The sequence below is a fragment of the Amblyomma mixtum genome, chromosome 8, assembly GCF_055824585.1.
Source record: "Amblyomma mixtum isolate Tamu chromosome 8, ASM5582458v1, whole genome shotgun sequence".
Classification (NCBI taxonomy): domain Eukaryota; kingdom Metazoa; phylum Arthropoda; class Arachnida; order Ixodida; family Ixodidae; genus Amblyomma; species Amblyomma mixtum.
Genome location: NC_143019.1, coordinates 62,298,026 through 62,319,573, shown reverse-complemented (window position 1 = coordinate 62,319,573; position 21,548 = coordinate 62,298,026). Strand labels below are relative to the sequence as shown.

The 21,548-nt window shown below is 48.5% G+C and overlaps 1 protein-coding gene across 2 annotated transcripts in view; it reads left to right on the top strand.

The window, feature by feature from the left end:
* The window catches only part of Cph (BCL11 transcription factor chronophage), a 542,370-nt gene that overhangs the window by 185,752 nt on the left and 335,070 nt on the right, over window positions 1-21,548 (top strand). The window lies entirely within an intron of this gene.

Here is a 21,548-nt window from a genome sequence, read left to right as displayed (position 1 = left end):
TCTACACATCGGAATGATAGACCATACCCATGAGTATGTTCCTAACAGTATATATCTTACAATATTCAACAGTTGCCTCACGATTAAAAGTGGTTTCAGAGAAAGCTTAACTTGTGTTTTATATTCTGGGCTGCTTCTAAGCGACACGAATAGCAGTCTCGAAGCCGGCAAAGCGCGATGATCATCATGTGCCATTCGCATGTTTGCACCAACCAATTCGGATTCCAGTCGGTTCGACTTTAAATCAGCAGGATTCGAAGCAGTGGCAGCCACATCTTGGGCGGAGGACTGATGAATGGCATGGCGCGATTGGTGTAAACCCGAGTTCGAACCTTACAAAACAGACCCCACCTGAACCTTAACATGCCCTAAAAAGTGCAACGTTCTTTCGTTTACCTTTGAAAGGGCCGCTTAACTATATACCAGCATCGCATAAATATTTGTTAATATTGTTATTCTAAATCTGCTGTGTGCGCCTTTCACGAGTTCTTGATTCGATTTTCGTGGTCCTCGCAGCAAGGTCATTGCAACGTTAAAGTCTCTGCCCTCACTCCCATGCTAAGGTTTATAATTTGTTACGCTTTAATTCCTCTTCTCTCTCTGTGCAACCTAGCTGCATATGTGTGTATATAGATTGCGACTATAGTCGCTGCACGTCTTTTTACCTTTATTTATTTTGTTTTGTTTTCACTGCTCCAAGTGCGCCAACATCAAGACGGACAAGTTATTCCTGGGCGCTTAATAAACATTGATTGATGGATTGATTGATTGATTGATTGGTTAATGAATGAATGAATGAATGAATGAATGAATGAATGAATGAATGAATGAATGAATGAATGATCGATCGATCGATCGATCGATCGATCATTCATTCATTCATTCATTCATTCATTCATTCATTCATTCATTCATTCATTCATTCATTTCGTTTGGACCGGAAACGTGCGTGTTCCTCTGGCTTCTATAAACGTTGATCACTCTGGTAGAGTAGCTACTCGTATGAAAAAGAAGAGGTTGGAGCTTCGCCGCTTGGAAAGAACAGCGATCGGGTTATTATCCGAGTGCCTCGGCCATAAACCGTGTACTTACGTGCCTCCGCACTGTCCTCTGTGCGGCGGGGCCGCGAACTCCCATAAGTCACAGGCTAGCCACATCGCCACGACGTGGCGGTAACGCGGCGGTAATGGGTCCAATTACGGGTGCATTGAACTCGGAACACTAAGAAAATGCATGTGGGTTGTGCGCGTGGCTCTCTTGCCTCCGCTCTCTACGTATACTTGTCCCTTTTGTCTTTCACTCTCGTCTACAACTTATTTTCTTTCATCTGACCATCTTGCACAAGAGGAGGGCGTTTGATATGGCGTTCATTTAAAGCTGCGCTCTTTTTCAATTTTCTCGTTTTCATACTTCCGGTTCCGCCCGGCGTAACGGAGGCGGCGATGCAGCGCCGTGCAGAACACTGTGCCTCAGAGAGGGCCATACCCTTTAAGTAGCGGCAGTCGTGGGATCACTGTGAAAGCGACACGCTACGGTGCCGTATAGAGGGTCCGATTTTGTAATGAAGCCTGACGGGTGATAATTGGAGCAAATCAATAAAACCAAAACAATATTGAAGTTCGCCTCCACCTTCTTCTTCTCCTGCGTCTTCTTCTTGTCATCTCTCGACCTCCTCCAATTGGCAGCAGCTAGTGCTGCGTTCTTCCGAGCTTATCCAAGCTTTCTACTATTGGCTGGAGCTGGCGCGACGCTCCTCCGAGCTTATCCAAACTTACCCGAGTTACTCACTCTAAACTCCAACAATGGTATACCTCTCACTCTACAAACCGCAGTGCCCACACTGTGGAGAAATAGAGACAGCTTTTCACATGCCGTGTGGGCATGCCAATCCAATCCTTCTATAGACAGACTTCCTAATACCAATTTGGAGCAGTGGATGGCCATTCTGCACATCGAGGACCTCGACCAGAAACGAGGACTGGTTCACAGGGCCCACGCTGCGGCGCAGGCCAATGGGCTGCCGGAATAGGCGGACCACACAAGGCTCCGGTAATTTCTATTCTTGGAATAAAGTTTCAATTAATTAATTAATCAATCAATCAATCAATCAATCAATCAATCAATGCGAGGCTTCATCAGTGGACAGGGCGACTTTTTCGCTAGAGAGACATTTAGTGCTAGCGCCAGTTACGGTTTGGACACCTTTGAAGGGAAACCGGTTACTGTCCAAGCTTGTCTGATTAATCAAACGCTCTATTTTTGTCATCTGTGATGCGCAGGATTCCTCTCCAAGCGTCCTCTGTTGACAGTTTTAGCGTAGCCAAGGCGTTCTTACTTGGATATTTGGTGCCTACTGCGCATGCGCTGTGCCAGGTTCGAGCCTTTCCCAGAATCCTGAAGGCAGCAGTCAGGCGACGGCAGCATTACGCTGCAGAGTCGCACAATTTGCGCTAAAACTCCCTAATTACTGACGCGTGGCATTGATAAATGTGTTGTGCGCAGCACGTTACATTATGCAGTAAGCCCCTATGCGTTCTTGTTCACCTGTGCGACATGCAGTAACCGACACCACTATCAGGCACCAACCTTGTTCTATGTAAGACAAAACAAAACAAAAACAAAATATAGCTCGTCGTAGGCGAAGGCTCGCGCTACAGAGAAAACGGTGCGAAGGCGGTCAACAGGGGCATTCTATAGACCGGCGCGAAGAACAATAAACGAGAGGGAAATGAGAGAAACTGCGCGAGGTGCAAGGGGGCGCTTGGAGGAGCTTCACGGCTCCCCCGCGGGTAGCGCTGCCGCTCGTGCATATATACACTACTACATAGAGGGATGATTCTTGCACCACAGACGCCGTAACTGCTGCTCCGTCCATGGCTCTATGACGTCGGCGGCGGACACGGCCCGTGTTTTTATGACCGCAGGCGAACAATGGGTCCTATTCAATTGAGCCGCTTCGGTCGGGTCGCTGTCTGCGAGGCTCGTGCTGAACGAGAAGGGGACGAGGAAGGTTCTGAGCTCTCTCCATTCCCTCTCTCTCTTTCCTCCGTCTCCCTCAGCGCCCACTTCTGGTAGTGGAGACGTCTTTCTTACCCTCTGCGCCTTCTCCACTTTTTCCGTGACCACTTTGGCTGAAACGAGCGATCGCCAGTTTCGCCTAATGGCTCGTTTTACGCGTTCGCTACGCGCTCAGTTTTTCGTTATTCTTTCGTCCCTTTCGTTTTTATGCGTTCGCTCTCCCTGCTCGTTCCCCCGTGCTGCTGATTGTGTGCGTCTGGCGGGGCGGAATTTACGGCAGTATGCGTGTAGTGATCTTTCCATCTCTTCGGCCCTCCTGGCTTGTTGCGGCTCGGATTCGCGTGGATCCTTTCGTTGAATTGTTTTCGCTTCCATCTTCTTCTTATTTTTTTTTGTAGCCTGCTGGTGTCTTTGTCTTGAAACGGAAAGGGTATCGGTGTTTCTTTCAGGTTATTTTTTATTTTGTTTTGCTGTTTTCCGTCTTTGGCGCTTTGGCGGGCGAGCGAGCGAGACGGTCTGAATAGGATAATTAAACAAAGCTCGTTGTGGGTGTTGTGGTTCAATGCGTTTTCGGCGCGTCATTCGTTTGCTGCACAGCTCTTGTTTTGTAATCCTGAGGAAAGTGGGTAGAAATGTCTCGAAGATAATGTCTGCAATCAGTGCCTCGCATCTGCATTTGTACGGTCATGCCGAAATGTTCGTTATCTTTAAATGCCTAATGAAATGCGCCTGGATGCAACCGCAAGAAAGAAATGAATGCTGAAAAATACGAGTAACCCATTGCGCCCGGACGCTACTATGCCACTCTGGAGAGAGTAATGCACTACTATTTACTCCAAAGTTTCCATTTTTTTTCCTGCAGCGCCGTGAAGGCATAGTCGCAGGGCAATACATACATACGCAAGATGAACATACCGCATAGGCTAACTACTTGTACAGGCTGCAATGAATGGCATAATAAAAATAACGGACGTCAACTGTGCATTCGCGGCGCCGCGGTGGCTCAGTGGTTATGGTGCTCGGCTGCTGACCCAAAGGACGCGGGTTCGATCCCGGTCGCGGCGGCTGGAATTTCTTTGGAGGAGAAATTCTAGAGGTCCTTGTACTGTGCGATGTCAGTGCACGTTAAAGAACCCCAGGTGGTCGAAATTTCCGGAGCCCTCCACTACGGCGTCTCTCATAGCCTTAGTCGCTTTGGGACGTTAAACACCATAAACCAACCATAAACTGTGCATTCATATCCGTCGATGTTTTGGCAATGAGAAAACGCTCGCAGCAGGGGTGGTTAATATATAGGTGCCCTGCGTCCCATGCGTCATTGTTGGTGCGAGATGCTCTGTTCGAGGTGCTCTGTTCCGGTCAAGGTCAACAGCAAGTGGTGTACTACCGTGAACGAAGAAAGCAGTACGGCTGTAGAACCAGAAATATTGCTGATCCCTACTTCGGTATGAGTTGGGTCCCCATATTGAAGAGTGCCGTCCACGAACGGCATGGCAGCAAAAAGGAAGGCCAGGACCCGTAGAAGAACGGAGGTTGAGTCTTTGTCGGAGGCGATGTCGATGTTGATCGCTTGAATCGTTGAATCGAAATTTCGTGAGAAAGCTTTTTTTTTTTTTCATTCGATGTTTGTCCCTGACAGTCCGTGCAGCTCTACGACTTTGGCGAACACGCAAAGAATCGCTCTTTGCAGACTGTCTGTATCTCATACCGCACCGATTAATACTGGATTTAGTCCCGCGTACAAAGTAATGACCTCAGTTCGCAAGTGCGAATATCTAGGGGGAGCCAGCTGCCTGGACCCTGGACGTTTACATCATGACTTCACCTGTACATCTGCATCAAGGTTCGGATGGAAGATACAAGCCGTAAAATAATCCATCTTCCTGTCTGTCTCTCGCTGGGAGCATCTGTACAGCCTGACCCCACACCGGCGGTGCAATTCCTTCGGGGTGGGTATGGCCGACTATAGGACCAGAAGATTCGTGGACGTTGCGGAAATGTCACGTCGGATGAGAACGCCAGATGTATCCATACCGAGACTTTGTTTTCGTCCCATTTTAGAACCCCCCCCCCCCCCCCCACCTCCACCGAAAAAAAAAAAGAAAGCAGGCTAGCCCATGCTCCTCAGTTCTTCTGAATAGAGGGCTGAAAGGAAAACAAAAAAAAAACAACTATTATGTGGCTAAAGCGATCTGGCGCACATTTTCGAGGCTTTGCTCGCCGAAGACAGACGAGTCAATCATCCCTCGCGCACCGTGCCCGAGTCTGAGACGCGCAGAAGTCTCACCTTTTTCCATCTTTTCCTTTCGGGGTGGCAGCCGTTTTCAGTCGAACAACCAATGCGAGCTTTGTGCGAGGTTTGTTTATTAGAGGCGTTGCTTTTCAATATTTTCCATTTTTGTCTTCTGCGCGTGGTTGATGACTCGTTTAGCCTTGTTCATACCAAAGAGCGAAGAGTGTTACTCTGCCAGGCCTATGCATCCAGCTGGAGGATCTAGCTGAGCATGTCAGCTGCCCTCTGGTGTTTTTTTACCTGGAAGATTGGCAGAGAGCCGAAGAAAGATAAAGAAAATGTGAGGAGGGGAATAGTGCGAAGCCCGGAGGGAATGGGGGGGAGGGGGGGGGGGGGGGGTATTGCGCTGCGGTTAATAATAGTAGCGGCATCTAGCGGCGCTACCCGACGCGAGTGTTTTGGCCGAGCGCGAACAGAAAAACAAAAAATAAATAAATAAAGACAGAGGGGCGACGCGATCGACGGCGTTCCAAACTGGGTCAGCGAGCGGAAACGGGCTGTCAGCGTACGCTCAGGACAGCGGCGCGGGAACAACGGATACGCGGTGCATGCAAGCAAAAGGAAGAATACGATAACGGAACAGCGAATGCCAAACACAGGCAAAGCGAAGCAGTGCAGAAAAAAAAAAACAGAAAATAAAAAAATGTTGATCCCTGTTTGCTGGGTGCGCGTGTGTGTCTAGATAGGCCGCGCGTATTAGGTGCTGATGACTGCGGATACGTAACGGCCAGCAGAACCAAACAGGCACGGACTCGGAGGTGAGGACTGTTCCAAGAGGTGTGTGCTTTTTGTATCGTTCGCTGAGGTTTCGGCGCAGCTAGATATTTTTCTGTGTGGAATCTGTGTTGACAACCGTGTGCAGCGTGCAGCTAAGGAAAGAGACGATATTTCAGGGTTCGCGGACGGTACAGCGCGGGAGCCTATCGAGAGGCTTTGGAAAGCCAAGAAAAAGCGCGATTCTTCGGGGAGTCCCTTGTCATCGGTGTCCCACGACAGACGTTCGTCTTTCCTTGTAGGATATATATGGGTTGGCTGTATTGTTGCCTGTATGGATGACGGTCGACGGCCCTGTAGTGTACGTGATGTGAGTTGCAGTACTTGGTTGCTGGCTTGCTGACGCATTGGGAGCAGGGTTCTCGCCTGTGCTTTCTTTGCTTGAGCGCGTGGTGGGCTTTGCAGCATTCTTCGTGTCCGAATGCTGCACCAGTAGCCGATGTCTATGACCTCATAATATACGCATTAAGCTCGAAAAGAAACAATGCGAATGACAACTTGCTTTCATACTCTGTATAGTATTTGTGCGTGTATGCTGACTAAAAGTGGCCAAATAGCTGGGCTAATTGGCCAGTGACTGTTGAACAGAAGTTTTGCAGCAGCGGTCATTATAGCTACTGATAGCAATGGCTCCAGTCTTCGATAAAGATGCTGTAAAGGGGTTTCTTGAGCGCCATTATGTGCGGTGTGTATCTACTTCAGGTCTGGTTAACGAGTTTCTTGTGATAAAGTGGCCTGGCTCTGTTCACAGCGGATGGTGCTGCAAATGGTATTCATTGTGGAAGAAAGAATGGCATGCTTGCACTGAGCTTCATATGCAGCGCTAGTTATCATTCCTTTCCTCCTTAGTTACGTATTATTTGGTTGTTTGGAAAACTAAGCTAGTTATTATTAATAACACGCGGCAAATTTGAAAGTCAGCGCGCTTCAAGTCGGCGTCGACAAGAAGAAGCGGTACCGACAAGTGAAGCGACGCTCAATTCTAATGAAAGTTTTACCGAGCTGATTAAAATTGCGGACGGATTCAATCTGTGGCGTCCACTACGGCTTTTTTCATAGAACACAGCCTGTTGCTTTGGCTCGTGAAAATTTTTTTAACTCAGCGGTTTCGCTTGCATCCGCGCGTGCTAGAGGTACGGATATAAATCATTTATTTCATGCGCCCACAAGGGCAAGAATGGCGCGAGAAAAAAAAGCTCAGCTATCATCGAGTTCTTGTTTCGAGGAAAGAAGGGAGGTACATGCCCAATACGAGAGCACTACCAAAGAGGATCGATTGGTAAGGGGCTGAATAAAGTATAAATTTTTAGCCAATCACGTCTGTATAGTTAGTGTTACTGTTAGCAGTTTACAACCATATTTGACAACAAAAATAGAGCGTAGTGAAAAAAAAAATATCACGAAAATGTCTGCAAAAGAAGTCAAACAACACTAATCTGAACGTTTCTGAATAACCAGGCACGTGTTACAACGAATACGATGGGCGTTGTGCAGGAGACAAATGGCTGACGTTAAAAAGAAACTCGGCACGAGGGACCGTCCATAGCTGCACACTTTTGTCTTCGACTGCAGCGATGCTATACAGGAAAAAGGTTCTTCATTGACTATTATTCTTTCTTTTTTTTTACCTTCACAAAAGCGTGTCGCCACAAGCGCTTCTTTGTTTTAAGGCAAATCAGCCGGTGTTCACCTTGAGCCCCTTGCTTTCGCCGGCCATTGTTCCTCCAGTCCGCGCCCGCTGGCTGCTGCTATGACCGCCAACGTCCTCCGCTGGCGCGCGCGGCGCTGGTTTCACGGTGCGTTGTGTCACCGTATACCGCCGTCGCCGCCGAGACGCTTGACTTGAAAGGAGATCATTCGCCTGTCGCGCCGTCCACGTCCTTTGTCTAAATTGCCCCCCCCCCCCTCTCCCGAGCACTCTTTCTTTGTCCGTGTGTGTATTTTTGTTTGCTTCGAGTTACTCTCGCTTTCCGTTTATCGGAAAAGAACCGACTCGTTGCGTAAAGTTTGGCGGCGCGTTGGGTAAGTGGGCTTGACGGCAATGGAAATGGGTGTTCTGACGAGCTATGCTGGCAACGGTCGGTGTAGTGTGCTGGTATAGCGAACACACTGCGCCTTATTGGAACAGTGTTGCTTGCCCTGTTGGCTCTGTTAGCGCACCACGCTGAGATTGTTTAGAGGCGCTTATTGTAAAAGAAAAAATAATAATAATAACGTAACTTTATGCTTCATGTGCGCATGCGTACACGAGTTTGCCCTCTATGCCTACAGGTGTGCACATGTACAGAGGGCGAAACACATGCCTAGAACGACCCAGGCTGTGTGTTCCGCAGCTCCCAAAGCCGCTGCGACCGGGAAGGCAAGAAAGGACGATGAAATCGTATGTGTTTAGCCGCACAGGCTTAAGTCCAGATAATTTTTAACCAAATGTTATCGGCAGATATCGCGTGTTCAGATCGAAATACGTCCAGAACGCGTTCTAGACAAGCGTTTTGCCCTCTGTAGGTACGTGTGCACGTTTTTTTTTTTTTTGTTCAACTGTGAATCAAATGAGGTTTTATGCACTATCCGTACACGCTTGGTACGGGGCGTCATGGCATATTCATTGTGAATGCGACGCTAACCGAGCTTGGTCAGTGCTGGCGACTGTTGCTACCGTGTTGCAGGTTATATTGAACGCGAGTGTATACAAGTTGCCCAGTTTGAGCTGACATCTGGAGAAAGTACGTTATTGTCACGTTTCGCTTTGCGGTGTTGCGTGCCAGTAATACTCGGCGATCATTCCTGTGCAGTGGCTTCTTAACGTTGCTCAGAGTATGACATTAGCTGCCCAGTCTTCCCCTGCGTCGGAAAAGAAAACATTCGTCCCAAGGACGCTCTCGTTTACGAGCGTAGATTACGAGACACCGGTCTCGCCGTGTCGCGTAGCAAATGTCAGCTCAGTTCCACCCCTATCTGTGATGATACTGCAGGCCATGCCTGATCGATAGCGTAATAATAGGGTCTTGCGCAACGTGTGGAAAAAAAGGCCATGTCCGCGCCAGTCCAGCCAGAAATTGATCAGTCGTGTCTCGTGGGATCACGGCGCGCGCATGTCGCACTTGTGTTGCCTTCATGCATGCGTCAGGGCTGGCGCGGTCCTGAGGGAATTTTCGGCCTGTCTCTTTGACCTCCAAAATGCTCCGCCACCGGTCATCGAGAAGTGGCGAATGCGAGGTTTTTGCCACGCTTGTTGCGTAGTGCGTACAACGGTGATGGATGGGCACTCGGCCGCGGTATTCGATTTCCGTGCGCGCCGTGAGATGACAGCGGTGACTTTTATGTCTACACTTCGGCAAAGGCGCCGCGTGCGTGTTGTGGGCTGCTAGCGATTCCGTGTGCTGGTTAAGTTGCAGTGTGTCAGTTTTGATGTGCACGTCGTCACGAGAGAGATAGAGGGGTTTATTTACAAATAAAGGCGGACAGGTCGACCTTCCCTTATAAAAATGTTCTATAGACAGTCGGTAGACTTCTTATTGACTCTATAGACTTCCTATAGATATTGCTTTTTGTCTATTCATAGTCTATAGACTGTCTATGGACAAAAATCTATAGATTGTCTATAGACTGTCTATGGCATTTGTATTGCCTGTAGACTTTTTTCTATATACAATCTATAGACTTTATAGACAGAAGTCTATAGACACTCTATAGATTGTATAAAACTTTTTTGTAAGGGTTAGCTATGATTTTCTGGCCTCTTACTCTTCGCATGGGGATGTAGAGAAGGGAGGAAAAAAGGTTATTATGAGGAAGTTGTGTACAGAAGGGAGGCATGAATGTACCCAAACACATGGACAATACGCAGGGTAATAGTCACGAGTCGAGGCACACTCTACAAAAGGCTAATTCGTTAACTGCATTGCGGATGCGTCCTTTCGTCTTGATTGCGGTCCCTGCTTGCATGCATTGAACGACGTGGCCTTTTTAACACATGACCCATTATGAGGGCAAAGCCGGGGTAAGAAGTCCATTGTGCACAATTATTTTCACAGAGCCTTTAATGGTCTGTAGATTTGTTAACTTCAGCACAGGCACGTATAAGCTTCTGAAGATTAGATAGTTCTGCTTATAGCTGTGGTAGCAACAGTCACTGACGAAGCGAGGCATGGGCTTTATTCTTGCGGGACCGTGATTTATTTATTTCTTTGTTTAATGAAAATTTATTAAATTTTGTACAGTATGGCAAACCTGATAGTAGGGTCTAGGCAGGGGGCACAAATATAGGAAGAAAGTGTTGACATCAATAATTACTGTAAGAACAAGGTGTAGATAAATATTTTCCTAGGTTTTGATTTTATGCTATGCCTATTTTAACGTTTCGTGTGCATACATAGCGGTTGGCTTCTGTCATGTCCATATATATACCTAGGAAATAAATTACTTCAAATATATAATAACGTGCATTTTTAAAGTCCTCAGTGTGACTTTACGGGTAAAACGTTAATGACATTCATAACGCGGTGATCTCGGAACATACCTCCGGAGAGAAGGTACCTACTCAGAGGTCACCGACAAAGATGCTTCCTCGGAGGTATTTTTGATGGCGAGGTACCTCCTCCTCTAGGGTGCAGGTATCTTCTTTTCAGAGGTGGACCCGAGGATATACCTCTCAGAGCCAATGAACCAAGAGTAGGACTCCATTTTTCACCATAGCCCACACCAATGGATAGAAGACGTCGTACGTCGAATCATTTCGGGACGCCGTCTTTCCACGCTAGAAATAACAAGGTCGACGTAAGCCTGCGACTCCTTCAGAACACAGCGACGCGTGCTCTGGCATAAGGACACGCATGCCATCTATTCATGTGCCTACAAGCGACTCAGGTCGTTCCTCGCTCCTTCAGAGTTGGGAATTCCTCTCTTCGTGCGGTGCTCTTAAAAAAAAAAAGAAAGGGCTAATAAGGATACAAAGCTACGACGCTTGAAGCCTGAAGGATGAGCTCAGGGAGAAAAACAAAACTTGGTGATTCTGATTCGCAATTCCAGAATCCCCAAATTTGAAGTTTAATCGGGAAAAGATGTTGTCAATAAGCGACGAATAAATTTCAGTTGCCTGAAATGGAAGTGCAAATACCCGCGTCGAGCTCTTTTTCTTTCTCAAATTGTGCTCCGACATGCAACAAGCTGATGATTATGTTGAATTTTAATGGCACAAGGGTACCCTTCGGTCTAAAAGCGCCGTGACACAAGGTATTTTTCTTTCCTCAAGACGTGGTCAGTGGTCAAACAACCGTTTTCCAAGCATTTCGCCCTAGAGAAGCCGAACACCAGAGGAGGAGAAGGCTTGTATACATACTGCATCACCGGCTGGTCCACGGCAGCAGTCGAGAACGCATACCGCACCCCCGTCATCATAGGCGGATGCTCAAACATCTAGTCCACTGCTCCGGTCTAACACATGCAACAAGGCTCCCGTTCTTATGGCGTTATGTTTCCCCACATTGCTTTGTACTGCCTTAATACTCCCATATGTTTCCCCCCTTACAATAATGCCTTACAATAATGTAGGTCTTTAAATTAATTAATTAATTAATTAATTCCGCCCTCGTCGTCGTTGTGAGCGAAAAATCTCCGGTGAAGCAGGCCAGCTGGGCCACCTAGGTCACGTGACCTTGTGGCGCCATCACAACCTGCCAATCAGACAATGAGCGAACTGCCCACAGTTAATGATTGGTCGCGAGAGGTTGCTCGGGAAGAGCCCCACCGGTGGCAGCACCTGCCATGCCAGGGCAGAGGCTCACCGCTTAGCCGCTGCACCACTGCGCCAGGAGGGGTACGAGGGCTCCCAGGTATGTGTGAACGTAAAGCAGAGAAAGACCAATTCCGCATATGTGGGCCCGGAATTAGCGCTATCCTTTAGCCCATACCTAATCACGCTATCCCGTCATACCCTTAAGGCGGAGGATTAGTGTCCCCTCCATTTTTTTTATCAACTCCTTCAAGCGCTGCCGTAAGTCTGCCGCGATTCCATTGTCAAGTAAAATGCTGAAGTCCATCGGGAATGCTTGCTTTAATGAAATAATTTAAACCGTGTGGTTTGAATGCAACGGGTTTTTTACTGAACACCTCGAGGAAAAATTCACCACTGTGCTCAAGAACTAAACTTGAGGTATATGTGTTATACCCCTGTCACACGGGCACTTTCGATCCTCATTGAGTCAATGCTCATCGAACTCAATGCAGATCGACGGTTGTCACACGGCCACTTTCAAGCGCAATCGAGCTCGATCCTGCTTGACTCGATGCCGGCCCCTCAAGAGTGCTTGAGGTTCCAAGCAGAATCGAAAGCACTCTCGCTCTCACGAAGCTATAAAAATAAACACTAGTTAACAAAACAAAACTACAACTGTTGTTGTTGTAATTGATTAAAATGCAAGACAGAACATTTTCAGACACTATACCTGCTTATATGCAAACATATTTATAAATAATCTCGACATCACGCTCCAAGCTTCGCCGTCAGTGTAAACAACAAAGATGGCCTCCTCCTGCTCGTCGACGCACAAACTGTGGAGCGTGCGCGAGACAGCCGCTCTCATCCACTGCTGACAACACCGCCTAGATAACTTGCGGTGCCAGAAGAGAAACGCCGTAGTCTACGCAGAAATCGCGGAGGCATTGCGGACCCTCGAGTTCCATCGCACAACAGCAGAGGTACAGAGGTGCGCCGCACGTCTGGCTACGGATTTGGCTGCCGCTGCCCCCGACTGCACAGTGTTGCCGGACATCACCTTGTTATGGCTGTTGGAGGAACATTTGGCGCCACCTAGCACACATGAGGGAAACTTCTCAAGGAGCATTGAAAACGCCAGTGTAGCACCGGATGTTTCAAGCGTGCTCGAAAATCTCGATGCAGATCGAGTTCAATCAGCATCGAAAGTGCCCGTGTGACAGGGGTATTAGTTACCTTCGCAAGTACCATCAGAGTTTACGAAAAGTTTTAATACCTTCCCTGGTAGGTATGCTAGTATATCTTCACGACAACTTTACACTTCAAGATCAGTTAGACTGACTTAGGCCTCCCTTAAGCACGAGGCATGTTCTTGAAGCGCATGAAAAGGCTCACGCAACTCGGCCATTCGGTGACTATTGACACAATGAAACCTGGTATCGGCGCGAAGGGACAAGGGGCGAAGGAAGGGTAAACGGTACAAACAATTGGGTTAGGTCAGAAATTGTCTCTACGGTTTCTTTGCGAATGCAGCGGTCACAGAACATGGCGTAAGCTCAGCAGTCATGCATACGCGCCCAAGATTCAATACTGTTCCAGACAAGGTTAATGTCTTGAGTGTTATCGCTCATTATCTATCTACTTGCACGGGCAGCAGTGATTAAGACATTCCCGAGCCGTGCCATCCCCTGATTTACGGCCACACCTGTCACGACATGATACCCCGTATCCGCGGAGACCGACGTAAGTGAGGCCACAGCGCTGTGGCACTCCGCAGGGCGTGGTCAGCTGCATTCGTGAGCGCTGCTGGTGGTCATTGCCGAGCCAATTTGCGCGCGCACTCCCCGCCTCGGCGGCCGGCCGAGCCTTGGTCCACTTCTGCATTTCCTTCCGAAAAGCAACAAGCAGGCCTCGCAACGAGCGATTAGAAATAAACACTGAACCTGACCCGCTGCACAGATACATAGGCCGTCGGCAACGGCGCGAGCAAGCGCAGAGAGACATACGCAGGGTATGGAAAACGAGAAGTAAAGATACGAACGACAGGATTGAGTGCTCAAATCGATCTGGTGGCCCCAAAAAATCGCCGTAACTCGATCGTTCGCGTAATAGTTCGCCTTCGCGGATTGACGTCGCAGTCGTTGCGGGGGGGCGGGGGGGGGGGGGGGGGGGTGAGAGAGAGAGAGACGGAGTTAAAGGAGGAAAGGAGAGAGGTTAGTGAGAACGCGTGCGAGGCGCTTTCGAGTCGGCGACATGAGCTTGCGCACTGAAGCACGCACGCTTACTCAATCGCGTATCACGCGGTGGCGGCAAAAGCGGTGGCAGCGGAGACCGATCGGTCATCGGCTGACCGCCCAAGGCGGCCGGCGCTGCAACAGGAACCACCTACCTCTCCGTGCCTGCTCCGTTCTACCCCGTGAGCGGAGACGGTGTCTGTTAAACTGGACACGTCCGTGCAGAGCTAGGTCGTCCGCTATAGGACCTGTATTTCAGTCTGTGCCCGTACACGAAGTAAGAAGACCCGAGGCGCAAGTCCGAGTCCTTTTTCCCGCGAACTTGCGAATCGTGTCGACTCCGCCCCTCTTAAGCGTCTTGGAAAAACAGCTGCTGCGAAAAGAATGAGAGAAGGAGAGATAAAGACAGGGGAAAGAGGACTGAAGATGCTTGCATGGGAGTCAACGGGTTCTCAGGACGTCCACCGCTCGGCAGTCGTGCTTGTCTTCTCTTGCTTCTGTTCACTTGATTACCACGCTTTATACGGAGTGAGGGAATAATTTGTCCGCTAGCCAAAGCCCAAGTCATGCATGCCCGAGTCAGGGGAAGTCGCCATCGCTGACGCCGCCGGTCAGTTTTTTTGCGCGTGTGATGTGTGTCCTTTCCTGGAGCTGCTGCTACTCGAAAGGCCGCTTGCCGGCCACGCCGTTCCCATGGACTTCCACAGTCGCTGTGAGGCCCGCTGAAAATTTTTGTTTGTTTATTTGTCGCGCATGGAGAGCGCGGACACTAATGACCGAGAAGCGGCCGCTCTTTCGAGGTCTTGGTGCTGGCCGCGCGTCGGGGCACGTAATATGGTTTGGGCACGTTATGCCTAACGGGTAGCTCCGTCAAACTATTTTATTTTTTCTTTCAGTGGTCGTGTAAGACTAAGCGAGTATAACGCAGGTCATCCGCTGTTTACTCGCACAAACGATGCTGACTGCTTGTAATATTCCCAAATGAGGTGTTTTACGCTTTCTCTATTTTTTGTTTCCGCAGACGCTAAGCGGCTAAAGTGATAACTGCCTAACCAAACGTGACTTCGTTTCACCATTACGTACGTGATGAAGGGTTAAATACGACCAAAAACCGATTGTCCGAGGTTGTCCCGCGGGAAAAAAAAATTCTTTCTCGCGTTTAAGATGGTAAGCGCTGATTTTGTTGGAGAAGACGCCCACCCCAGTTCCGATGGTATCCGCGGCGGCTGCGAGGCACACTGGGGACATTTGCGGGGGTTCTTGGGAGTGGAGACCGCCGGAGGACAAGCACCAAGGCTGCGGTTAAAGGCTGCGCTGTGCTCACTGCACCCAACCAAAGGTGCTTATTACGTGTTCCTATCTTGCAATAAACACGTCCGTTCTTGGTGCCCGCTCGCATGTACTGCTTAGTTCCTGCAGGCCGCCAGGTGTTTGCTTTCTGAGTCGTGCACGAACAAGGAGCGCTAGCGACACGCATTGCTTGACGCTTTTGCTGTTTTTCGCTGTTACAACAGCCTATACTGCGCTGCCTTTACACCCTTGCACACGCGGCTACAGTGTTACGGAGTAACACGGCCTCGCGAGGCCATCGCTGCCTTAGCTATTAAAAAACGATAGTGCTCTTATAATAAGGTAGTAATAACTCATTACCATCCACCCAAGCGCCGACGTATGCGGCTACAAAGGAGCGCAGTAGTTTCCACAGAAACTTTGTAGTTGAAGAAAAGTCGTACTGGTCCGGGGTTCGAACCTGGGACCACGGCCCCACTGGGGCAGTCACTCTACCAGCTGAGCTAACCAGGAAGGCCAGAAGATGAGATGGATGGTAGAGGGCGAATTGATCAACAATGCCGAACGAGTAGTTGATGAATTCGCTCTCGCACTCTGATCTGCTGGCTCTCTTAGTTAGCTCAGCTGTTAGATCGACTACTCCGGTGGGGCCGTGGTCCCAGATTCGAACCCCGGACCGGTACGATTTTTCTTCAACTACACAGTTTCTGTGGAAGCTCTAGTTTTCCATTGTAGCCGTATACGTCTGCACGTGTGTGGATGCTAATTAGTAATCACTCCCTTATTACCAATCTGCTCCACCTTTGAGAATTTCACTCTACATTAGACCGGAAGACGTCTTAATTCATTGCCACTACAAATTATTACAAATAGTGTCCGGATCTTAAAAAACCACAATTTTATCTGTAACTACATCCTACTTGACGAGCACTGATCAATACCGCGTGAACAAGAAACGCGCTGCTAACCAATAACGGAACGGATACTGGCTCAATCATAATTAGGAATCTCTAGCTGAAAGACTAATGCAGCAAGACATTACCGCTATACCTTCTGGGTGAGTCGCTACTGTCATTCTGAACCTACCGTTCATGGTCGTAAGCCACTGCGCACGCCAACGATCGTATTAAAGTAGACAATCCCCAGGCGCTGTGGTGACTTACGGCCATGCGCTTTCAGACAGGAAATGACTGTAAAATGTCTTAAATGAGCATCCGTCCAGACTTTCCGCAAATAGTTTTTTGTATCTTATCTTTTTATCTGTATTTCTCTGCCATATAGTCCCTTTCTTCTTCACACTTGTTCCCGGAAAAAAGCATCATCATCATCATCATTTATTTTCTCCTAAGGACCCCTAGGCGGGGCATTACATAAGGGGGGAGCAAAAAAAAAAAACGAAATCACAAGCAATAGGAACATTTGGAATATAACAGTGAAGAAAGCAAAATAATTGTTAAAACAGCATTACAAAATGAAAGAGGGAACAATCTCAGGTACACTGTGGCCATCACTCTATATCAAGAGGCGGAAAACGGGAACACTGATTTGTAGGCAAGGGTTCAACAATGTAACACGTGCAGAGGTGGTACTCAAAAGTGTCGGTCATTACACTGTAAGTGTGCTAAGAAAAAAGATAAGATAAAAGCAGGGCTTTGAATTTATTTGGATCGGGCTCAGTTACAACTGCCTCAGGCAGCTCATTCCACTGTTCAATGGCGGATAGCAGGAAGGATTTTTGAAAGGCGTTGGTGGCACCATGTAAACACTGTAGGATCAGACTGTTAAAAAGGCGACGAGATGTTCAATTGGGAAGGAATAGAAGTGTGCAGTGCAATTGAGGAAAACTGTAGTATAACTTGTGAAGAAGGCAGAGTAGGGAAATTATTGTACGGCGAAAAGACAGTGGCGGTATGTCAGTTATAATCATCATTTTAATCATTATAATCATCATCTTTTCCTTTTTCTTTCTGCTTCATATGGGAAAATTTCTGGTTTCCGTGACATTTAAGACGCTCAGCATGCGGCAGGAAGACCAACGGGCGAACAGTAGGAGCCTAAGCAGGAGAGACGTTTCGGCGCAGCGTGCATGGACAACGGTTGTGGGAGCGGTCACAAGCTGGAGAGAGAGAGAGAGGAAGGGGGAGAACGGGATGATGAGAAAGGAGAGGCAGCGCTGACCAGCCCTTGCCCCAGGGCTAATCGCAATCAGGGCCGCGGCCTACCGCCATTACACCGGACGACGGATGGACGCGTAATAGGCGCAGAGCGCGTGTGTGCGTGCGTGAGATCTCGGCGCGCTCAACAAACGGGGGCTACTACTTACTACTGGGCGCCCGCACGACGATGTCTGTCTTGTGCTTCGCTTTTCTACGCGACTGCACGATAGATGGATGGGCGGGAGGGAGGTGAGTGCTTTTATGGAGCGGCAGCGTTGCGATAACTGTGCTCACGAATTAGTTGTGTGATAAAATTCCCGTTTGCTTGAGTACACTGGGAACAAAATTGCAGACAGATCGCGGATTTTTTTTTAGGAAACCAGGTAGGGTTGATCTGAACTGCCTGTAACTGTTGGCCCACCTATTGGAAATGGAAATCCTGTGTCTTTAGAAAGAAAAATCTCAGGCGCGCGAATCGACTAACGTGGAAGCTTTGGCTTGTTGGTTCTACTCTTTTTATCTGCTTATGTTCTGTTGTGAGTTTCGAAATGAATTGTTGTAAGTCAGGGCTCGTGTGTCCCATGTCTTTTGTTTGTTTGTTTTTGTTTGTTTGCGTTGTCGTCCTGTGGTGCGCTGTACGCTTCTGGAACGAATCGGATCAGAACGGATGCGCAAATTCTTGTGTTCTTGGTTAGGGCTTGCATGAGTCCGGTTTTCCCCTTTAGTGAATTCCCGTTCTTGGGCAAAATATTTCTTATAATATCTTTCGGCGAAATTCCTTTCCACTTACGCACATACTGGAATTTGCACCAAGTCTGGATCCCTGAAACAAAAGAAATAGTGAAATATCATAGATAACAGATATAAGTTACAAGAAGCTCATTTGTTGTTAGCCGCCGCGGTGGCTCAGTGGCTATGGTGCTCGGCTGCTGGCCCGAAAGACGCGGGTTCGATCCCGGCCGCGGCGGCTGAATTTCTTTGGAGGAGAAATTCGAGGCCCGTGTACTGTGCGATGTCAGTGCACGTTAAAGAACCCCAGGTGGTCGAAATTTCCGGAGCCCTCCACTACGGCGTCTCTCATAGCCTTAGTCGCTTTGGGACGTTAAAGCCCATAAACCAAACCAAACCAAACCATTTGTTGTTACGCTGCTGATTTAGTTAGCCTATACCGCTTGCGTGTAACCAGGAATGCGTGGATGCTGACCGTGTCTAGGTGGACAGTGCATACACAGAATGGGAACAGCCGCCGCGGTGGCTCAGTGGCTATGGTGCTCGGCTGCTGGCCCGAAAGACGCGGGTTCGATCCCGGCTGCGGCGGCTGAATTTCTTTGGAGGAGAAATTCGAGCCCCGTGTACTGTGCTATGTCAGTGCACGTTAAAGAACCCCAGGTGGTCGAAATTTCCGGAGCCCTCCACTACGGCGTCTCTCATAGCCTTAGTCGCTTTGGGACGTTAAACCCCACAAACCAACCAAACCAACCAATAGAATGGGAACAAAGAAACCAAGCACTCCTCAGCATTGATTATTAATAGGCTATCTTCGTTTCACTATAATAGTTGTGTGTGACAGTTCCTCCAAGATAAGTCCAGCCGTGCGACTGCGTTGCAGTGGGCCATGATCGGAATCTTCCAGTCTTATTTACTGGCTAATGAAAATTTTGTGCGTGCGGATCTGGAAGATGGTTACTCTCGAGATTGTGGGCTCTGTGGTCACGGGACCTAGGTGGGCCTTTCCTACATGGATTCTGGAGTTAGTCTGTGTAGACTGCGTGGTGGCTACTTGTGGACCACGTGTGGACCACGGGGTCCTCCCGCAAGGGACATCTGGGCCGTCTGGAAGTTTTGTGCGCGTGCGCGCGCGCATGTGTGTGTGTATGTGTGCGTGTGTGACAGGGGGGGGGGGGGGGGAGGTCACAGCGTAGCCTGTAAGTGTGACACTGTGAAACAGAAATGTCCGCTTCCTTATAAAATATTATATTGTTTCTGCCGAGGTTAATGCGATTTGTGGGTTTGGACACAGTGATTGTTAGTAACGGCATACAGTCACTCCGAGTGCTAGCGAGCCCTCACACACCTCCTCAGAGTCGTCCGCGCTGGGACCGGTCAGCGTGGCAAATGCTGGCCCCCACGGCGCCACCGCTCCTATCTCTCCGTTTCGAAGAACGGTGCTCCTGGGCAGCCATTTGCTGGTGAACACTAATGCGCCTGCATTTACCCGAGGCGTGGTCAATGAGCGCAGATTTCGACGCAAATTGTCGCAAAAAAGGCGCCCCGCGCTTTGCGCTGCTTTGTTTTTTGTTTGCGTCTTCTCTCCATCTTCACTTCTCCCACTGCCCTGTATCATTTGTTCGTTTAAGGCTCAGTCGTGTCCTTGTCTGCTGTATTTTCGCGCGCATAATGCGGCGGTCCTTTCCCATTGTTTTTTTTTAGCCAAAACAAAGGATGTCGACTCTTATGCGAATTAGCTCACAAGCTCAGTGAGAAGCTTTCATTATTTAGGGTGTGATGGCAGCAAGGGCAGCTGTGTGAGTCCCGTCTCGGGGGGTAGGTAGTTCACAGTTGATGATCGTCACCCATAAAATCCGGCTTTTGTCGTTTGCAAAAAGAATATAAAACAATGCAGAAAAGCAACATGACATAAATGAATGAATAAATAAATAAATAAATAAATAAATAAATAAATAATTAAATAAATAAATAAATCATCCGCATTTCTGTTTATACAGAAATCCTACTTCTTGACATCCGGGGCAAATATTCGTGCGTCTTATTTTCGTCTCTTTGTATTTGTGCTGTAAGAGAATAAAAAGCTCGTGATGCGCCAAATGGTCCATAAAGGCATCGTCTTATGCGGCTTACCGCCTTTCTTTCGGAGGCCAAAAAAGGTTTACCCTGACTCGACCTATAATCGGATGAATACGGTACCTATCGGCGGTCTATCGCTCAGTGAAGCGTAACGGTCAGTAAAGCGTTTATCTTTTCTCGTGAATCGCGCTTTGCGCCTCCTTACTGATCCATCTTTGGTTTGTTTATCGCCAACGCTTTTCTCCGGCTCTGGCTCAGATGTGAGTGCCTTGGCGAGCGGCCTGACGCCGATCACTGCGCGCTTTCCACCTTGTGAGTGGATAGGTACGCGTGCTCTTGCGACAACATGCTTGCATGTTTCGTAACCTTTGCGTTTGAAAAAAAAATTCAATCTTCCGGGGCGTTCGCAATCAAAGCAACATCTACCCGAGTACCCAAGTGTGCGCACACGTATCTTTCCTTCCAAACGCCTGGAGCCGTGGTCAGCGGATATTTAGGCCTCGTATTTAAGCGCAGGCATGCATGACGTGTGGAGGGCCTACGCGCGCACACAGCCGGTTGTTTGCATTTTCCTGCAATCGATGGATCTCGTTACGCGTGCGCCTTTTCGATAATGACCCGACTTTATTGCCGACTCAACACGCCTTGAAGAGATTGGTGGACGGCGAGGAGCGAGTTATACTTTCCCTGCGCCATCTGACCTGCATTCGTGGTCCGCAATCAACGTGTCCGCCGTCCGTTCAAGTTCGTTCCGGTCCAGCGGGCCTTCGCTTTCTACACTCTTGTGTTCCACTTGATTCCACAGCCATTAAAAGCAGCGTTACACTTAAGTGCGCAGCGATTATTGACAGACATGTTTAGGTTTATGCGCGTTGAATATGTTCAGGAAATAATGCCACCTTTTCCGAAAACGCACTCATCTCTTCGCTGCAGGAAGTTTACGAAGGCATTGTTTACGTAGTTTATATTTCCCGCATGGTAGCGAACACTAATTTATTTGAGTTCTCGAGCATTCCCCGCGTGTGACCCACCTACAGATAGCAGGTGCTTAGTTCTATACTTGTTCAATGCTCCGGTTCCCTTCTGTTTTATTTTTTTTTATATTTTCTCCCCCAGTATTGAACAGGACAAGCTACCTATGACTAACATTATTATTGCGATAAAAATGATGTTACCTTGGGACGTTGCCCGCTGTATAGTTCAGCGCAGCGAAACAGTAGATATTACGACGACGAGAAACAGACTTCTGCGCTAGGAAAGAGAGC